Here is a 19747-nt window from a genome sequence, read left to right as displayed (position 1 = left end):
TGCCTCACCAGGAACAAGTGAGCACTTTCAAATGCAATGATTTGGTTAAGCCTTTGATGAGTACTCCTAAAATCTCCCTATTTGACATGTGCCAAAATTGTTTGATATAATCTAGGTGTGAAGTGTCTTGCAAACAATTCCCTTGTCAAAGGCATCAAGTAACGACGTGTCGTTGTCGCTGTTACGGTCGCTGCCATGTTAAATGAAAGAAGAAATTTTCTTTGAGAAACAATTCAACCTGAGGTTGCATCCTCTGGGATCCATGGTGTATTAGTGAGCCCTCTGGTCTCTGAATCCAGCAATCCGAGTTCAAATCTCGGTGGAACCTTGTGCTTTTTGACAATCCCGCTGACAAACTCGGCCAATTGCGTCTCCTTTACAATTGCCATGGCGTACGATTCGAGAGGGCAAATTTTAAACCAGCTCTCCTGCTATTTGAATGCGCATGACTGAGCCTCTTGCACCAGTTTCCTGCACCTTCATTGTTTTGGCTCTTGGCCCTGTTCTTTATCTGTCCCATTGAAAGGATGCAACAGTTTGCGTCACACAAGGAGAATCATTGGATGGTACGCTGGGAACTTTGGTGCCAATGTGAATGCAGAAAAGTCATGAGCCTGAGCATGGCTGCCATGTCGGTTCTGTGGTGTAAGGGTGAACACTCTGGACTTTGAATTCAGCGATCCGAGTTCAATTTTCGGTGGAACCAGGTTTCTTGTTTGCCCAGCTGCTGTTAAAATTTAAGGCAGGCAAGTGGAAGCCTGAAGAGCTGAAGGTCTCTGCTGATGACAGTTCCTTTTCTGGCTTTCAGCACTTCATATTCTTGAGCGATAGGCGGCTCAGGCTGATGCTATATTCCTGAGGTGGAGGCAGCAGTTGCGTTGGCTGCACAGCATTTGAAATTCCGCAGGCAAGCTCGAAAGCATTCAAGGGCAGGCAGCTGTCACTTCAATTGCGTCCTAGAAGTGCCCCAATTTTATCCCGTCTTTCCTGTTCAGGTCTCGTGCATCACTGCCTAGCAATGCTCATTCACGGATCATTTGGCAAGAGTGTCATATTACGAGGAGCAGGGAAGGGAAGCAGCAATGTCACGAGTGGCAGCTTGACCGCAGCTCTTTCATTTGCAGAGCAGACAAATTTAGGAGCAGAGCAAGTGCAAGAACTGAAGCAATATGTTGCAAGACATGAAGCCAAAGTGGAATGGTGGCCATGAAATATAAAGTGCTTGCAATTTTGCTAACGAGATAGATTTACAAATTTTCTTGTGGCTCAGCGAAACATCGCAATTGGCACTGCAGCTCGATGTCTCAAACTAAGTTCACTCGCCATAATTCCCTCTCTGTGGGAGGCTGCCTGAGGCTTTGGGAAGCAGTTCGCAACCTAGGTCTGATGGCTCACCTTGAGATGACCTGTCAACGCAGGTCCGTTGCCTCACCAGGAACAAGTGAGCAGTTTCAAACGCAATGATTTGGTTAAGCCTTTGATGAGTACTCCTAAAATCTCCCTATTCGACATGTGCCAAAATTGTTTGATATAATCTAGGTGTGAAGTGTCTTGCAAACAATTCCCTTGTCAACGGCATCAAGTAACGAGGTGTCGTTGTCGCTGTTCTGGTTGCATCCATGTTAAATGTAAGAAGTAATCTTCTTTGAGAAACGATTCAGCTTTAAGCTGCATCTCCATGGTGTAATGGTGAGAACTCTGGACTCTGATTCCTGCGAACTGAGTTCAAATCTCAATGGAACTTTGTACTTTTGGCAATCCCTCTGAAAAGCTCGGCCAGTTGCATCTCCTTTACAATTGCCATGGCGTACGATTCGAGAGGGCAAATTTTGAACCAGCTCGCCTGCCATTTGAAAGCGCATGACTGAGCCTCTTGCGCCAGCTTCCTGCACCCTCATTGTTTTGGCTCTTGGCCCTGCTCTTTATCTGTCCCATTGAAAGGATGCAACAGTTTGCGTCACACGAGGAGAACCATTCAAAGGTTCGCAGGGAACTTTGGCGCCAATGTGAATGCAGAAAGGACATGAGTTTGAAGGCAATCACCCGGTAGATTCCATGGTGTAACGGTGAGCACTCTGGACTCTGAATCCAGTGATCTGTGTTCAGATCTCAGTGGAATAAAGTTTCTCGTTTGCCCAGCTGCTGTTAAAATTTGAAGCAGGGAAGTGGAAGCCTGAAGAGCTCAAGGTCTCTGCTGATTACAGAGCCTTTCCTGGCTTTCAACACTTCATATTATTGAGCAATAGGCGACTCAGAGAGATGCTATATTCCTGAGGTGGAGGCAGCAGTTGCATTGGGTGCACAGCATTTGAAATTCAGCAGGTAAGCTCAAAAGAATTCAAGGCCGGTCAGATATCACTTCAATTGCGTTCTAGAAGTCCACCAGTTTTATCCCGTCTTTCCTGGTCATGTCTCGTGCATCACTGCCTAGCAAAGCTCATTCACGGATCATTTGGCAAGAGTGTCATATTGCGAGGAGCAGGGAAGTGAAGCAGCAATGTCACGAGTGGCAGCTTGATCGCAGCTCTTTCATTTGCAGAGCAGACAAACTTAGGAGCAGACAAGTGCAATAGCTGAAGCAATATGTTGCAAGACATGAAGCCAAAGTGGAATGGTGGCCATGAAATATAAAGCGCTTGCAATTTTGCTAGCGAGATAGATTTACAAATTTTCTTGTGGCTCAGCGAAACATCGCAATTGGCACTGCAGCTCGATGTCTCAAAGTACGTTCACTCGCCATAAATCGCTTTCTGTGGGAGGATCCCTGAGGCTTTGGGAAGCAGTTTGCAACCTAGGTCTGATGGCTCACCTTGAGATGACCTGTCAACGCCGGTCCGTTGCCTCACCAGGAACAAGTGAGCACTTTCAAACGCAATGATTTGGTTAAGCATTTGATGAGTTCTCCTAAAATCTCCCTATTTGACATGTGCCAAAATTGTTTGATATAATCTAGGTGTGAAGTGTCTTGCAAACAGTTCCCTTGTCAATGGCATCAAGCAACAATGTGTCATTGTCGCTGTTTCGGTTGCTGCCATGTTAAATGTAAGAAGTAATATTCTTTGAGCAACGATTCAGCATGACAATGCATCTTCTGGGTTCTATGGTGTAATGGTGAGCACTCTGGACTCTGAATCCAGCAATCCGAGTTCAAATCTCGGTGGAACCTTGTACTTATGACAATCCCACTGACAATCTCGGACAATTGTGTCTCCTTTACAATTTCCATGGTGTACGATTCGAGAGGGCAACTTTTAAACCAGTTCGCCTGCCATTTGAAAGCGCATGACTGAGCCTCTTGCGCCAGCTTCCTGCACCCTCATTGTTTTGGCTCTTGTCCCTGCTCTTTATCTGTCCCATTGAAAGGATGCAACGCTTTGCATCACACGAGGAGAACCATTCAACGGGTCCCAGGGAACTTTGGCACCAATGTGAAAGCAGAAAAGGCATGAGCCTGAGGGCAGCCGCGCAGTTGGTTCCATGGTGCAATGGTGAGCACTCAAGACTTTGAATCCAGTGATCTGTGTTCAGATCTCAGTGGAATAAAGTTTCTCTTTTGCCCAGCTGCTGTTAAAATTTGTGGCAGGGAAGTGGAAGCCTGAAGAGCTCAAGGTCTCTGCTGATGACAGTGTCTTTCCTGGCTTTCACCTCTTCATATTCTTGAGCAATAGGCAGCTCAGGCTGATGCTATATTCCTGAAGTGGAGGCAGCAGTTGCATTGGCTGCACGGCATTTGAAATTCCACAGGCAAGCTCGAAAGAACTCAAGGGCAGGCAGATATAACTTCAATTGCGTCCTAGAAGTGCACCAGTTTTATCCCGTCTTTCCTGGTCAAGTCTCGTGCATCACTGCCTTGCAATGCTCATTCATGTATCATTTGGCAAGAGTGTCATATTACGAGGAGCAGGGAAGAGAAGCAGCAATGTCACGAGTGGCAGCTTGACCTCAGCTCTTTCATTTGCAGAGCAGACAAACTTAGGAGCAGAGCAAGTGCAAGAGCTGAAGCAATATGTTGCAAGACATGAAGCCAAAGTGGAGTGGTGGCCATGAAATATAAAATGCTTGCAATTTTGCTAGCGAGATAGATTTACAAATTTTCTTGTGGCTCAGCGAAACGTCGCAATTGGCACTGCAGCTCGATGTCTCAAACTAAGTTCACTCGCCATAAATCCATTTCCGTGGGAGGCTGCCTGAGGCTTTGGCAAGCAGTTTGCAACCTAAGTCTCATGGCTCACCTTGAGATGACCTGTCAACGCAGGTCCGTAGCCTCACCAGGAACAAGTGTGCAGTTTCAAACGCAATGATTTGGTTAAGCATTTGATGAGTTCTCCTAAAATCTCCCTATTCGACATGTGCCAAAATTGTTTGATATAATCTAGGTGTGAAGTGTCTTGCAAACAATTCCCTTGTCAACGGCATCAAGTAACGAGGTGTCGTTGTCGCTGTTCTGGTTGCATCCATGTTAAATGTAAGAAGTAATCTTCTTTGAGAAACGATTCAGCTTTAAGCTGCATCTCCATGGTGTAATGGTGAGAACTCTAGACTCTGATTCCTGCGAACTGAGTTCAAATCTCAATGGAACTTTGTACTTTTGGCAATCCCTCTGAAAAGCTCGGCCAGTTGCATCTCCTTTACAATTGCCATGGCGTACGATTCGAGAGGGCAAATTTTGAACCAGCTCGCCTGCCATTTGAAAGCGCATGACTGAGCCTCTTGCGCCAGCTTCCTGCACCCTCATTGTTTTGGCTCTTGGCCCTGCTCTTTATCTGTCCCAATGAAAGGATGCAACAGTTTGCGTCACACGAGGAGAACCATTCAAAGGTTCGCAGGGAACTTTGGCGCCAATGTGAATGCAGAAAGGACATGAGTTTGAAGGCAATCACCCGGTAGATTCCATGGTGTAACGGTGAGCACTCTGGACTCTGAATCCAGTGATCTGTGTTCAGATCTCAGTGGAATAAAGTTTCTCGTTTGCCCAGCTGCTGTTAAAATTTGAAGCAGGGAAGTGGAAGCCTGAAGAGCTCAAGGTCTCTGCTGATTACAGAGCCTTTCCTGGCTTTCAACACTTCATATTATTGAGCAATAGGCGACTCAGAGAGATGCTATATTCCTGAGGTGGAGGCAGCAGTTGCATTGGGTGCACAGCATTTGAAATTCAGCAGGTAAGCTCAAAAGAATTCAAGGCCGGTCAGATATCACTTCAATTGCATTCTAGAAGTCCACCAGTTTTATCCCGTCTTTCCTGGTCATGTCTCGTGCATCACTGCCTAGCAAAGCTCATTCACGGATCATTTGGCAAGAGTGTCATATTGCGAGGAGCAGGGAAGTGAAGCAGCAATGTCACGAGTGGCAGCTTGATCGCAGCTCTTTCATTTGCAGAGCAGACAAACTTAGGAGCAGACAAGTGCAGTAGCTGAAGCAATATGTTGCAAGACATGAAGCCAAAGTGGAATGGTGACCATGAAATATAAAGCGCTTGCAATTTTGCTAGCGAGATAGATTTACAAATTTTCTTGTGGCTCAGCGAAACATCGCAATTGGCACTGCAGCTCGATGTCTCAAAGTACGTTCACTCGCCATAAATCTCTTTCTGTGGGAGGATCCCTGAGGCTTTGGGAAGCAGTTTGCAACCTAGGTCTGATGGCTCACCTTGAGATGACCTGTCAACGCCGGTCCGTTGCCTCACCAGGAACAAGTGAGCACTTTCAAACGCAATGATTTGGTTAAGCATTTGATGAGTTCTCCTAAAATCTCCCTATTTGACATGTGCCAAAATTGTTTGATATAATCTAGGTGTGAAGTGTCTTGCAAACAGTTCCCTTGTCAACGGCATCAAGCAACAACGTGTCATTGTCGCTGTTTCGGTTGCTGCCATGTTAAATGTAAGAAGTAATATTCTTTGAGCAACGATTCAGCATGACAATGCATCCTCTGGGTTCCATGGTGTAATGGTGAGCACTCTGGACTCTGAATCCTGCAATCCGAGTTCAAATCTCGGTGGAACCTTGTACTTATGACAATCCCACTGACAATCTCGGACAATTGTATCTCCTTTACAATTGCCATGGTGTACGATTCGAGAGGGCAACTTTTAAACCAGTTCACCTGCCATTTGAAAGCGCATGACTGAGCCTCTTGCGCCAGCTTCCTGCACCCTCATTGTTTTGGCTCTTGTCCCTGCTCTTTATCTGTCCCATTGAAAGGATGCAACGCTTTGCATCACACGAGGAGAACCATTCAACGGGTCCCAGGGAACTTTGGCACCAATGTGAAAGCAGAAAAGACATGAGCCTGAGGGCAGCCGCGCAGTTGGTTCCATGGTGCAATGGTGAGCACTCAAGACTTTGAATCCAGTGATCTGTGTTCAGATCTCAGTGGAATAAAGTTTCTCTTTTGCCCAGCTGCTGTTAAAATTTGTGGCAGGGAAGTGGAAGCCTGAAGAGCTCAAGGTCTCTGCTGATGACAGTGTCTTTCCTGGCTTTCACCTCTTCATATTCTTGAGCAATAGGCAGCTCAGGCTGATGCTATATTCCTGAAGTGGAGGCAGCAGTTGCATTGGCTGCACGGCATTTGAAATTCCACAGGCAAGCTCGAAAGAACTCAAGGGCAGGCAGATATAACTTCAATTGCGTCCTAGAAGTGCACCAGTTTTATCCCGTCTTTCCTGGTCAAGTCTCGTGCATCACTGCCTTGCAATGCTCATTCATGTATCATTTGGCAAGAGTGTCATATTACGAGGAGCAGGGAAGAGAAGCAGCAATGTCACGAGTGGCAGCTTGACCTCAGCTCTTTCATTTGCAGAGCAGACAAACTTAGGAGCAGAGCAAGTGCAAGAGCTGAAGCAATATGTTGCAAGACATGAAGCCAAAGTGGAGTGGTGGCCATGAAATATAAAATGCTTGCAATTTTGCTAGCGAGATAGATTTACAAATTTTCTTGTGGCTCAGCGAAACGTCGCAATTGGCACTGCAGCTCGATGTCTCAAACTAAGTTCACTCGCCATAAATCCATTTCCGTGGGAGGCTGCCTGAGGCTTTGGCAAGCAGTTTGCAACCTAAGTCTCATGGCTCACCTTGAGATGACCTGTCAACGCAGGTCCAAAGCCTCACCAGGAACAGGTGAGCTCTTTCAAATGCAATGATTTGGTTAAGCATTTGATGAGTTCTCCTAAAATCTCCCTATTCGACATGTGCCAAAATTGTTTGATATAATCTAGGAGTGAAGTGTCTTGCAAACAATTCCCTTGTCAACGGCATCAAGTAACGAGGTGTCGTTGTCGCTGTTCTGCTTGCTGCCATGTTAAATGTAAGAAGTAATCTTTTTTGAGAAACGATTATGCCTGAAGCTGCATTCTCTGGGTTCCATGGTGTAATGGTGAGCGCTCTGGACTCTGAATCCTGCGAAATGCGTTCAAATCTCGGTGGAAACCTGTACTTTTGACAATCCCGCTGACAATCTCGGCCAGTTGCGTCTCCTTTTCAATTGCCATGGCGTACGATTCGAGAGGGCAACTTTTAAACCAGCTCGCCTGCCATTTGAATGTGCATGACTGAGCCTCTTGCGCCAGCTGCCTGCACCCTCATTGTTTTGGCTCTTGGCCCTGTTCTTTATCTGTCCCATTGAAAGGATGCAACACTTTGCATCACACGAGGAGAACCATTCAAAGGTTCGCAGGGAACTTTGGCACCAATGTGAATGCAGAAAGGACATGAGTTTGAAAACAGCCCCCAGGTAGATTCCATGGTGTAATGGTGAGCACTCTGTACTTTGAATCCAGCGATCCGAGTTCAAATCTCAGTGGAATAAAGTTTCTCGTTTGCCCAGCTGCTGTTAAAATTTGAGGCAGGGAAGTGGAAGTCTGAAGAGCTCAAGGTCTCTGCTGATTACAGAGCCTTTCCAGGCTTTCAACTCTTCATATTCTTGAGCAATAGGCAGCTCAGGCTGATGCTATATTCCTGAGGTGGAGGCAGCAGTTGCATTGGCTGCACAGCATTTGAAATTCCGCCGACAAGCTCGAAAGAACTCAAGGGCAGGCAGATATATCTTCAACTGCGTCCTAAAAGTGCACCAGTTTTATCCCGTCTTTCCTGATGAAGTCCTGTGCATCACTGCCTTGCAATGCTCATTCATGTATCATTTGGCAAGAGTGTCATATTACGAGGAGCAGGGAAGAGAAGCAGCAATGTCACGAGTGGCAGCTTGACCTCAGCTCTTTCATTTGCAGAGCAGACAAACTTAGGAGCAGAGCAAGTGCAAGAGCTGAAGCAATATGTTGCAAGACATGAAGCCAAAGTGGAATGGTGGCCATGAAATATAAAGCGCTTGCAATTTTGCTAGCGAGATAGATTTACAAATTTTCTTGTGGCTCAGCGAAACATCGCAATTGGCACTGCAGCTCGATGCCTCAAACTATGTTCACTCGCCATAAATCCCTCTCCGTGGGAGGCTGCCTGAGGCTTTGGCAAGCAGTTCGCAACCTAGGTCTCATGTCTCACCCGGAGATGACCTGTCAACGCCGGTCCGTTGCCTCACCAGGAACAAGTGAGCTCTTTCAAATGCAATGATTTGGTTAAGCATTTGATGAGTTCTCCTAAAATCTCCCTATTCGACATGTGCCAAAATTGTTTGATATAATCTAGGAGTGAAGTGTCTTGCAAACAATTCCCTTGTCAACGGCATCAAGTAACGAGGTGTCGTTGTCGCTGTTCTGCTTGCTGCCATGTTAAATGTAAGAAGTAATCTTTTTTGAGAAACGATTATGCCTGAAGCTGCATTCTCTGGGTTCCATGGTGTAATGGTGAGCGCTCTGGACTCTGAATCCTGCGAAATGAGTTCAAATCTCGGTGGAAACCTGTACTTTTGACAATCCCGCTGACAATCTCGGCCAGTTGCGTCTCCTTTTCAATTGCCATGGCGTACGATTCGAGAGGGCAACTTTTAAACCAGCTCGCCTGCCATTTGAATGTGCATGACTGAGCCTCTTGTGCCAGCTGCCTGCACCCTCATTGTTTTGGCTCTTGGCCCTGTTCTTTATCTGTCCCATTGAAAGGATGCAACACTTTGCATCACACGAGGAGAACCATTCAAAGGTTCGCAGGGAACTTTGGCACCAATGTGAATGCAGAAAGGACATGAGTTTGAAAACAGCCCCCAGGTAGATTCCATGGTGTAATGGTGAGCACTCTGTACTTTGAATCCAGCGATCCGAGTTCAAATCTCAGTGGAATAAAGTTTCTCGTTTGCCCAGCTGCTGTTAAAATTTGAGGCAGGGAAGTGGAAGCCTGAAGAGCTCAAGGTCTCTGCTGATTACAGAGCCTTTCCAGGCTTTCAACTCTTCATATTCTTGAGCAATAGGCAGCTCAGGCTGATGCTATATTCCTGAGGTGGAGGCAGCAGTTGCATTGGCTGCACAGCATTTGAAATTCCGCCGACAAGCTCGAAAGAACTCAAGGGCAGGCAGATATATCTTCAACTACGTCCTAAAAGTGCACCAGTTTTATCCCGTCTTTCCTGATGAAGTCCTGTGCATCACTGCCTTGCAATGCTCATTCATGTATCATTTGGCAAGAGTGTCATATTACGAGGAGCAGGGAAGAGAAGCAGCAATGTCACGAGTGGCAGCTTGACCTCAGCTCTTTCATTTGCAGAGCAGACAAACTTAGGAGCAGAGCAAGTGCAAGAGCTGAAGCAATATGTTGCAAGACATGAAGCCAAAGTGGAGTGGTGGCCATGAAATATAAAATGCTTGCAATTTTGCTAGCGAGATAGATTTACAAATTTTCTTGTGGCTCAGCGAAACGTCGCAATTGGCACTGCAGCTCGATGTCTCAAACTACGTTCACTCGCCATAAATCCATTTCCGTGGGAGGCTGCCTGAGGCTTTGGCAAGCAGTGTGCAACCTAAGTCTCATGGCTCACCTTGAGATGACCTGTCAACGCAGGTCCGTTGCCTCACCAGGAACAAGTGAGCACTTTCAAACGCAATGATTTGGTTAAGCATTTGATGAGTTCTCCTAAAATCTCCCTATTCAACATGTGCCAAAATTATTTGATATAATCTAGGTGTGAAGTGTCTTGCAAACAGTTCCCTTGTCAAAGGCATCAAGTAACGACGTGTCGTTGTCGCTGTTACGGTCGCTGCCATGTTAAATGAAAGAAGAAATTTTCTTTGAGAAACAATTCAACCTGAGGCTGCATCCTCTGGGATCCATGGTGTATTAGTGAGCCCTCTGGTCTCTGAATCCAGCAATCCGAGTTCAAATCTCAGTGGAACCTTGTGCTTTTTGACAATCTCGCTGATAAACTCGGCCAATTGCGTCTCCTTTACAATTGCCATGGCGTACGATTCGAGAGGGCAAATTTTAAACCAGCTCTCCTGCCATTTGAATGCGCATGACTGAGCCTCTTGCACCAGTTTCCTGCACCTTCATTGTTTTGGCTCTTGGCCCTGTTCTTTATCTGTCCCATTGAAAGGATGCAACAGTTTGCGTCACACAAGGAGAATCATTGGATGGTTCGCTGGGAACTTTGGCGCCAATGTGAATGCAGAAAAGACATGAGCCTGAAGTCAGTTGACATGTAGGTTCTGTGGTGTAAGGGTGAGCACTCTGGGCTTTGAATTCAGTGATCCGAGTTCAAATCTTGGTGGAACCAGGTTTCTTGTTTGCCCAGCTGCTGTTAAAATTTAAGGCAGGCAAGTGGAAGCCTGAAGAGCTGAAGGTCTCTGCTGATGACAGTTCCTTTTCTGGCTTTCAGCACTTCATATTCTTGAGCGATAGGCGGCTCAGGCTGATGCTATATTCCTGAGGTGGAGGCAGCAGTTGCGTTGGCTGCACAGCATTTGAAATTCCGCAGGCAAGCTCGAAAGCATTCAAGGGCAGGCAGCTGTCACTTCAATTGCGTCCTAGAAGTGCCCCAATTTTATCCCGTCTTTCCTGTTCAGGTCTCGTGCATCACTGCCTAGCAATGCTCATTCACGGATCATTTGGCAAGAGTGTCATATTACGAGGAGCAGGGAAGGGAAGCAGCAATGTCACGAGTGGCAGCTTGACCGCAGCTCTTTCATTTGCAGAGCAGACAAACTTAGGAGCAGACAAGTGCAAGAGCTGAAGCAATGTGTTGCAAAACATGAAGCCAAAGTGGAATGGTGGCCATGAAATTTAAAGCACTTGCAATTTTGTAGCGAGATAGATTTACAGATTTTCTTGTGGCTCAGCGAAACATCGCAATTGGCACTGCAGCTCGATGCCTCAAACTATGTTCACTCGCCATAAATCCATCTCCGTGGGAGGCTGCCTGAGGCTTTGGCAAGCAGTTCGCAACCTAGGTCTGATGGCTTACCTTGAAATGACCTGCCAATGCAAGTCCGTTGCCTCACCAGGAACAAGTGCGCACTTTCAAACGTAATGATTTGATGAAACCTTTGATGAGCTCTCCTAAAATCTCTCAACGCGGCTTGGTCCAAAATTGTTTGATATAATCTAGCTGTGAAGTGTCTAGCAAGCAGTTCCCTTGTCAATGGCATCAAGTAACAACGTGTCGTTGTCGCTGTTCCGGTTGCTGCCGTGTTAAATGTAAGAAGTAATCTTCCTTGAGCAACGATTCAGTGTGTGCATGCCTCTTTTGGGTTCCATGGTGTAATGGTGAGCACTCCGGGCTCTGAATCCAGCAATCCGAGCTCTAATCCCGATGGAACCTTGTACTTTTGACAATCTCGGACAATTGCGTCTCCTTTACAATTGCCAAGGCGTACTATTCAAGAGGGCAACTTTTAAACCAGCTCGCCTGCCATTTGAATGCGCATGACTGAGCCTCTTGCGCCAGCTGCCTGCACCCTCATTGTTTTGGATCTTGGCCCTGCTCTTTATCTGTCCCATTGAAAGGATGCAACACTTTACATCACACGAGGAGAACCATTCAACGGGTCCCAGGGAACTTTGGCACCAATATGAATGCAGAAAAGACATGAGCCTGAGGGCAGCCATTCAGTTGGTTCCATTGTGCAATGGTGAGCATTCAAGACTTTGAATCCAGTGATCTGTGTTCAGATCTCAGTGGAATAAAGTTTCTCTTTTGCCCAGCTGCTGTTAAAATTTGAGGCAGGTAAGTGCAAGCCTGAAGAGCTGAAGGTCTCTGCTGATGACAGTGTCTTTCCTGGCTTTCAGCTCTTCATATTCTTGAGCAATAGGTGGCTCAGGCTGATGCTATTTTCCTGAGGTGGAGGCAGCAGTTGCATTGGCTGCACAGCATTTGAAATTCCGCAGCCAAGCTCGACAGAATTCAAGGGTAGGCAGATATAACTTCAATTGCGTCCTAGAAGTGCACTGTTTTAGCCCGTCTTTCCAGGTCAAGTCTCGTGCATCACTGCCTAGCAATGCTCACTCACGGATCATTTAGCAAGAGTGTCATATTACTAGGAGCAGTGAAGGGAAGCAGCAATGTCACGAGTGGCAGCTTGACCGCAGCTCTTTCATTTGCAAAGCAGACAAACTTAGGAGCAGAGCAAGTGCAAGAGCTGAAGCAATATTTTGCAAGACATGAAGCCAAAGTGGAATGGTGGCCATGAAATATAAAGCGCTCGCATTTTTGCTAGCGAGATAGATTTACAAATTTTCTTGTGGCTCAGCGAAACATCGCAATTGGCACTGCAGCTCGATGCCTCAAACTATGTTCACTCGCCATAAATCTATCTCCGTGGGAGGCTGCCTGAGGCTTTGGCAAGCAGTTCGCTACCTAGGTCTCATGGCTCACCTTGAGATGACCTGTCAACGCCGGTCCGTTGCCTCACCAGGAACAAGTGCGCACTTTCAAACGTAATGATTTGGTTAAGCATTTGATGAGTTCTCCTAAAATCTCCCTATTCGACATGTGCCAAATTTTTTGATATAATCTAGGTGTGAAGTGCCTTGCAAACAGTTCCCTTGTCAACGGCATCAAGTAACAACGTGTCGTTGTCGCTGTTCCGGTTGCTGCCATGTTAAATGTAAGAAGTAATCTTCTTTGGGCCACGATTCAGTGTGACAATGTATCATCTGGGTTCCATGGTGTAATGGTGAGCGCTCTGGACTCTGAGTTCAAATCTCGGTGGAACCTTATACTTTTGACAATCTCGGACAATTGCGTCTGCTTTACAATTGCCATGGCGTACGATTCGAGAGGGCAACTTTTAAACCAGCTCACCTGCAATTTGAATGCGCATGACTGAGCCTCTTGCGCCAGCTCCCTGTACCCTCATTGTTTTGGCTCTTGGCCCTGCTCTTTATCTGTCCCATTGAAAGGATGCAACACTTTGCATGACACGAGGAGAACCATTCAACGGGTCCCAGGGAACTTTGGCGCCAATGTGAATGCAGAAAAGACATGAGCCTGCTCATGGTGCATTGTAGCTTAACAAAAACAGAATTACTTGGAAAAACTCAGCAGTTCTGGCAGCATCGGCGGAGACGAAAAGAGTTGACGTTTCGAGTCCTCATGACCCTTCGACAGAACTTCGAAACGTCAACTCTTTTCTTCTCCGCCGATGCTGCCAGACCTGCTGAATTTTTCCAAGTAATTCTGTTTTTGATTTGGATTTCCAGCATCCGCAGTTTTTTTGTTTTTATCTCTGTGCATTGTAGCTTCCCTGGTATAATGGTGAGCACTCCGAACTTTGAATCAAGTGATCTGAGTTTAAATCTCGGTGGGACCTAGTTTCTCACTTGCCCAGCTGCTGTTAATATTTGAGGCAAGCGAGTGGAAGCCTGAAGAACTTAAGGTCACTGCTGATGACAGTCACTTTTCTGGCTTTCAACTCTTCATATTCATGAGCAATAGGAGGCTCAGGCTGATGCTATATTCCTGAGGGGGAGGCGGCAGTTGCATTGGGTGCACAGCATTTGAAATTCAGCAGGCAAGCTCGAAACATTCAAAGGCAGGCAGATATCACTTCAATTGCGTCCTTGAAGAACACCAATTTTATCCCGTATTTCCTGGTCAAGTCTCGTGCATCACTGCCTAGCAATGCTCATTCACGGATCATTTGGCAAGAGTGTCATATTAGCGAGGAGTAGGGAAGAGAAGCAGCAATGTCACAAGTGGCAGCTTGACCGCAAATCTTTCATTTGCAGAGCAGACAAACTTAGGAGCAGAGCAAGTGCGAGAGCTGAAGCAATGTGTTACAAAACATGAAGCCAACATGAAATGGTGGCCATGAAATATAAAGCGCTTGCAATTTTGCTAGCGAGATAAATATTCTTGTGGCTCAGCAAAACATTGCAATTTGCAGTGCAGCTCGATGTCTCAAACTATGTTCACTCGCCATAAATCCTTCTCTGTGGGAGGCTGCCTGAGGCTTTGGCAAGAAGTTTGCCACTTAGGTCTCATGGCTCACCTTGAGAGGACCTGTCAACGCAGGTCCGTTGCCTCACCAGGAACAAGTGCGCGCTTTCAAAGGTAATGATTTGATGAAGCCTTTGATGAGCTCCCCTAAAATCTCCCTATGCGACTTGTGCCAAAATGGTTTGATATCATCTAGGTGTGACGTGTCTTGCAACCTTTTCCCTTGTCAATGGCATCAAGTGACAATGTGTCGTTGTCGCTGTTCCGGTTGCTGCCATGTTAAATGTAAGAAGTAATCTTCTTTGAGAAACGATTCAGCAGACATCTAGGTTCCATGGTGTAATGGTGAGCACTCTGGACTCTGAATCTTGCAATCCGAGTCCAAATCTCGGTGGAAGCTTGTGCTTTTGACAATCCCGCTGACAGGCTCGACAAATTGCCTCTCCTTTACAATTTTCGTGGCGTACGATTCGAGAGGGCAAATTTTGAAACAGCTTGCCTGCCATTTGAATGTGCGTGACTGAGCCTCTTGCGCCAGCTGCCTGCACTGTCATTGTTTTGGCTCTTGGTCCTGCTCTTTATCTGTCCCATTGAAAGGATGCAACAGTTTGCGTCAAACAAGGAGAACCATTCAACGGCTCGCTGGGAAATTTGGCGCCAATGTGAATGCAGAAAAGACATGAGCCTGATGTCAGCTGCAGTGTAAGTTCCATGGTGTAACGGTTAGCAGTCTGGACTTTGAATCCAGTGACAAAAACAAAAACAGAATTACCTGGAAAAACTCAGCAGGTCTGGCAGCATTGGCGGAGAAGAAAAGAGTTGACGTTTCGAGTCCTCATGACCCTTCGACAGAACTCAAGTTCTGTCGAAGGGTCATGAGGACTCGAAACGTCAACTCTTTTCTTCTCCGCCAATGCTGCCAGACCTGCTGAGTTTTTCCAGATAATTCTGTTTTTGTTTTTGTTTTGGATTTCCACAATCCGCAGTTTTTTTGTTTTTATCTTTGAATCCAGTGATCCTTGTTCAAATCTCGGTGGAACCAAGTTTCTTGTTTGCCCAGCTGCTGTTAACATTTGAGGCAAGTGAGTGGAAACCTGAAGAGCTTAAGGTCACTGCCGATGACAGTCACTTTTCTGGTTTTCAACTCTTCATATTCTATAGCGATAGGCGGCTCAGGCTGATGCCATATTCCTGAGGTGCAGGCACAGTTTCATTGGCTGCACGGCATTTGAAATTCAGCAGGCAAGCTCGAAAGCATTAAAGGGCAGGCAGATATCACTTCAATTGCGTCCTTGAAGAGCGCCAAATTTGTGTTCTGTGGAAGGGTCATGAGGACTCGAAACGTCAACTCTTTTTTTCTCCGCCGATGCTGCCAGATCGGTTGAGTTTATCGAGGTAAATGTGATTTTGTTTTGGATTTCCAGCCACTGCAGTTTTTTGTTATTACCAATTTTTACCCAACTTTCCTGGTCAAGTCTCGTACATCACTGCCTAGCAATGTTCATTCACGGATCATTTGGCAAGAGTGTCATATTAGCGAGGAGTAGGGAAGAGAAGCAGCAATGTCACAAGTGGCAGCTTGACCGCAAATCTTTCATTTGCAGAGCAGACAAACTTAGGAGCAGAGCAAGTGCGAGATCTGAAGCAATGTGTTGCAAAACATGAAGCCAAATTGGAATGGTGGACATGAAATTGTCAAGCGCTTGCAATTTTGTTAGTGAGTTAGATTTACAAATTTTCTTGTGGCTCAGCGAAAAATCGCAATTTGCAGTGCAGCTCGACGTCTCAAACTATGTTCACTCGCCATAAATCCTTCTCCGTGGGAGGCTGCCTGAGGCTTTGGCAAGCAGTTCGCAAACTAGGTCTCATGGCTCAGCTTGAGATGACCTGCCGACGAAGGTCCGTTGCCTCACCATGAATAAGTGTGCACTTTCAAACGTAATGATTTGATGAAGCCTTTGGTGAGTTCTCCTAAAATCACCCTATGTGGCTTGGGACAAAATTGTTTGATATAATCTAGGTGTGAAGTGTCTTGCAATCTTTTCCCTTGTCAATGGCATCAAGTAACAAAGTGTCGTTGTCGCTGTTCCAGTTGTTGCCATGTTAAATGTAAGAATTAATCTTCTTTGAGAAACGGCTTAGGTTCCATGGTGTAATGGTGAGCACTCTGGACTCTGAATCCAGTGATCTGAGTTCAAATCTCAGTGGGACCTGTGCTTTTGACAATCCCGCTGACAGGCTCGGCAAATCGCGTCTCCTTTATATTTGCCATGGCGTACAATTCAGAGGGCAAATTTTGAACCTGCTCGCCTGCCATTTGAATGTGCATGACTGAGCCTCTTGCGCCAGCTGCCTGCACCCTCATTGTTTTGGCTCTTGGCCCTGCTCTTTATCTGTCCCATTGAAAGGATGCAACAGTTTGCGTCACACGAGGAGAACCATTGGACGGTTCGCTGAGAACTTTGGCGCCAATATGAATGCAGAAAAGACATGAGCCTGATGTCAGTTGACTTGTAGATTCCATGGTGTAATGGTGAGCACTCTGGACTTTGAATCCAGTGATCTGAGTTCAAATCTCAGTGGAACCAAGTTTCATGTTTGCCCTCCTGCTGTTAACATTTGAGGCAGGTGAGTGGAAACATGAAGAGCTCAAGGTCTCTGCTGATGACAGTCACTTTTCTGGTTTTCAACTCTTCATATTCTATAGAGAAAGGCAGCTCAGGCTGATGCCATATTCCTGAGGTGCAGGCACTGTTTCATTGGCTGCACGGCATTTGAAATTCAGCAGGCAAGCTCGAAAGCATTAAAGGGCAGGCAGATATCACTTCAATTGCGTCCTTGAAGAGAACCAAATTTGTGTTCTGTGGAAGGGTCATGAGGACTCGAAACGTCAACTCTTTTCTTCTCCGGCGATGCTGCCAGATCGGTTGAGTTTATCAGGTAAATGTGATTTTGTTTTGGATTTCCAGCCACTGCAGTTTTTTGTTATTACCAATTTTAACCCAACTTTCCTGGTCAAGTCTCGTACATCACTGCCTAGCAATGCTCATTCACGGATCATTTGGCAAGAGTGTCATGTTAGTGAGGAGTAGGGAAGAGAAGCAGCAATGTCACAAGTGGCAGCTTGACTGCAGATCTTTCATTTGCAGAGCAGGCAAACCTAGGAGCAGAGCAAGTGCGAGATCTGAAGCAATGTGTTGCAAAACATGAAGCCAAATTGGAATGGTGGACATGAAATTGTCAAGCGCTTGCAATTTTGTTAGCGAGTTAGATTTACAAATTTTCTTGTGGCTCAGCGAAAAATCGCAATTTGCAGTACAGCTCGACGTCTCAAACTATGATCACTTGCCATAAATCCTTCTCCGTGGGAAGCTGCCTGAGGCTTTGGCAAGCAGTTCGCAAACTAGGTCTCTTGGCTCAGCTTGAGATGACCTGCCAACGCAGGTCCATTGCCTCCCCAGGAACAAGTGCGCACTTTCAAACGTAATGATTTGATGAAGCCTTTGGTGAGTTCTCCTAAAATCACCCTATGCGGCTTGGGACAAAATTGTTTGATATAATCTACGTTTGAAGTGTCTTGCAAACTTTTCCCTTGTCAATGGCATCAAGTAACAAAGTGTTGTTGTCGCTGTTCCAGTTGCTGCCATGTTAAATGTAAGAATTAATCTTCTTTGAGAAACAACTCAGTTGTCATCTGGGTTCCATGGTGTAATGGTGAGCACTCTGGACTCTGAATCCAGTGATCCGAGTTCAAATCTCGGTGGGACCTGTGCTTTTGAAAATCCCAGTGACAGGCTTGGCAAATTGCGTCTCCTTTACATTTGCCATGGCGTACAATTCAGAGGGCAAATTTTGAACCAGCTCGCCTGCCATTTGAATGTGCATGACTGAGCCTCTTGCGCCAGCTTCCTGCACTGTCATTGTTTTGGCTCTTGGCCCTGCTCTTTATCTGTCCCATTGAAAGGATGCAACAGTTTGCGTCACACAAGGAGGACCATTGGATGGTTCGCTGGGAACTTTGGTGCCAATGTGAATGCAGAAAAGACATGAGCCTCACGACAGCTGCAACCTAGGTTCCATGGTGTAACAGTGAGCACTCTGGACTTTGAATCCAGCGAGCTGAGTTCAAATCTCGTTGAAAAGGTGTTTCGCATTCGCCCTGCTGCTGCTAAAATTTGAGGCGCATGAGTGAAAGCCTGAAAAGCTCAAGGCCTCTGCTGATAACAGTCCCTTTTCTGGCTTTCAACTCTTCCTATTCTTGAGCGGTAGGTGGCTCAGGCTGATGCTATATTCTTGAGGGGGAGGTGGCAGTTGCATTTGGTGCACGGCATTTGCAATTCAGGCAAGCTTGAAAGCATTCAAGGGCAGGCAGATATCACTTCAATTGCATCCTAGAAGAGCACCAATTTTATCCCGTCTTTCCGGGTCAAGTCTCGTGCATCACTGCCTAGCAATGCTCATTCACGGGTCATTTGGCAAGAGTCATATTAGCGAGAAGTAGGGAAGGGAAGCAGCAATGTCACGAGTGGCAGCTTGACCGCAGATCTTTCATTTGCAGAGCAGACAAACTTAAGGGCAGAGCAAGTGCGAGATCTGGAGCAATGTGTTGCAAAACATGAAGCCAGAGTGGAATGGTGGACATGAAATTGTCAAGCGCTTGCAATTTTGCTAGCGAGTTAGATTCACAACTTTTCTTGTGGCTCAGTGAAACATCACAATTTGCAATGCAGCTCGACGTCTCAAACTACGTTCACTCGCCATAAATCCCTCTCTGTGGGAGGCTGCCTGAGGCTTTGGCAAGCAATTCGCAAACTAGGTCTCATGACTCACCTTGAGATGACTTGCCAATGCAGGTCCGTTGCCTCACCAGGAACAAGTGCGCACTTTCAAAGGTAATGATTTGATGAAACCTTTGGTGAGTTCTCCTAAAATCTCCCTAGGCGACTTGTGCCAAAATTGTTTGATATCATCTAGGTGTGAAGTGTCTTGCAAACTTTTCTCTTGTCAATGGCATCAAGCGACAATGTGTCGTTGTCGCTGTTCCAGTTGCTGCCATGTTAAATGTAAGAATTAATCTTCTTTGAGAAACAATTCAGCAGACATCTAGGTTCCATGGTGTAATGGTAAGCACTCTGGTCTCTGAATCTTGCAATCCGAGTTGAAATCTCGGTGGAAGCTTGTGCTTTTGACAATCCCGCTGACAGGCTCGGCAAATTGCCTCTCCTTTACAATTTTCGTGGAGTACTATTCGAGAGGGCAAATTTTGAATCAGCTTGCCTGCAATTTGAATGTGCATGACTGAGCCTCTTGCGCCAGCTTCCTGCACTGTCATTGTTTTGACTCTTGGTCCTGCTCTTTATCTGTCCCATTGAAAGGATGCAACATTTTGCGTCACACGAGGAGAACCATTCAACGGCTCGCTGGGAACTTTGGC

The 19747-nt window shown here is 46.2% G+C and overlaps 5 non-coding genes across 5 annotated transcripts; all 5 read left to right on the top strand.

The window, feature by feature from the left end:
• The first annotated feature begins 3094 nt into the window (after window positions 1–3094).
• Window positions 3095–3166, top strand: trnaq-cug. Its single transcript has one exon. It is a non-coding gene; the product is annotated as a tRNA-Gln (tRNA).
• A 2765-nt stretch (window positions 3167–5931) lies between these two features.
• On the top strand, window positions 5932–6003 carry trnaq-cug. Its single transcript has one exon. It is a non-coding gene; the product is annotated as a tRNA-Gln (tRNA).
• Window positions 6004–16454: 10451 nt separating this feature from the next.
• On the top strand, window positions 16455–16526 carry trnaq-cug. The gene has a single exon. It is a non-coding gene; the product is annotated as a tRNA-Gln (tRNA).
• Window positions 16527–16829: 303 nt separating this feature from the next.
• On the top strand, window positions 16830–16901 carry trnaq-uug. Its single transcript has one exon. It is a non-coding gene; the product is annotated as a tRNA-Gln (tRNA).
• A 1109-nt stretch (window positions 16902–18010) lies between these two features.
• On the top strand, window positions 18011–18082 carry trnaq-cug. The gene has a single exon. It is a non-coding gene; the product is annotated as a tRNA-Gln (tRNA).
• Window positions 18083–19747: the final 1665 nt, after the last annotated feature.

Source organism: Carcharodon carcharias, chromosome 33 (assembly GCF_017639515.1).
Source record: "Carcharodon carcharias isolate sCarCar2 chromosome 33, sCarCar2.pri, whole genome shotgun sequence".
Lineage (NCBI taxonomy): Eukaryota > Metazoa > Chordata > Chondrichthyes > Lamniformes > Lamnidae > Carcharodon > Carcharodon carcharias.
Note: the sequence above shows the minus strand (reverse complement) of the source record. Positions and strands in the feature narration are given on the sequence as shown.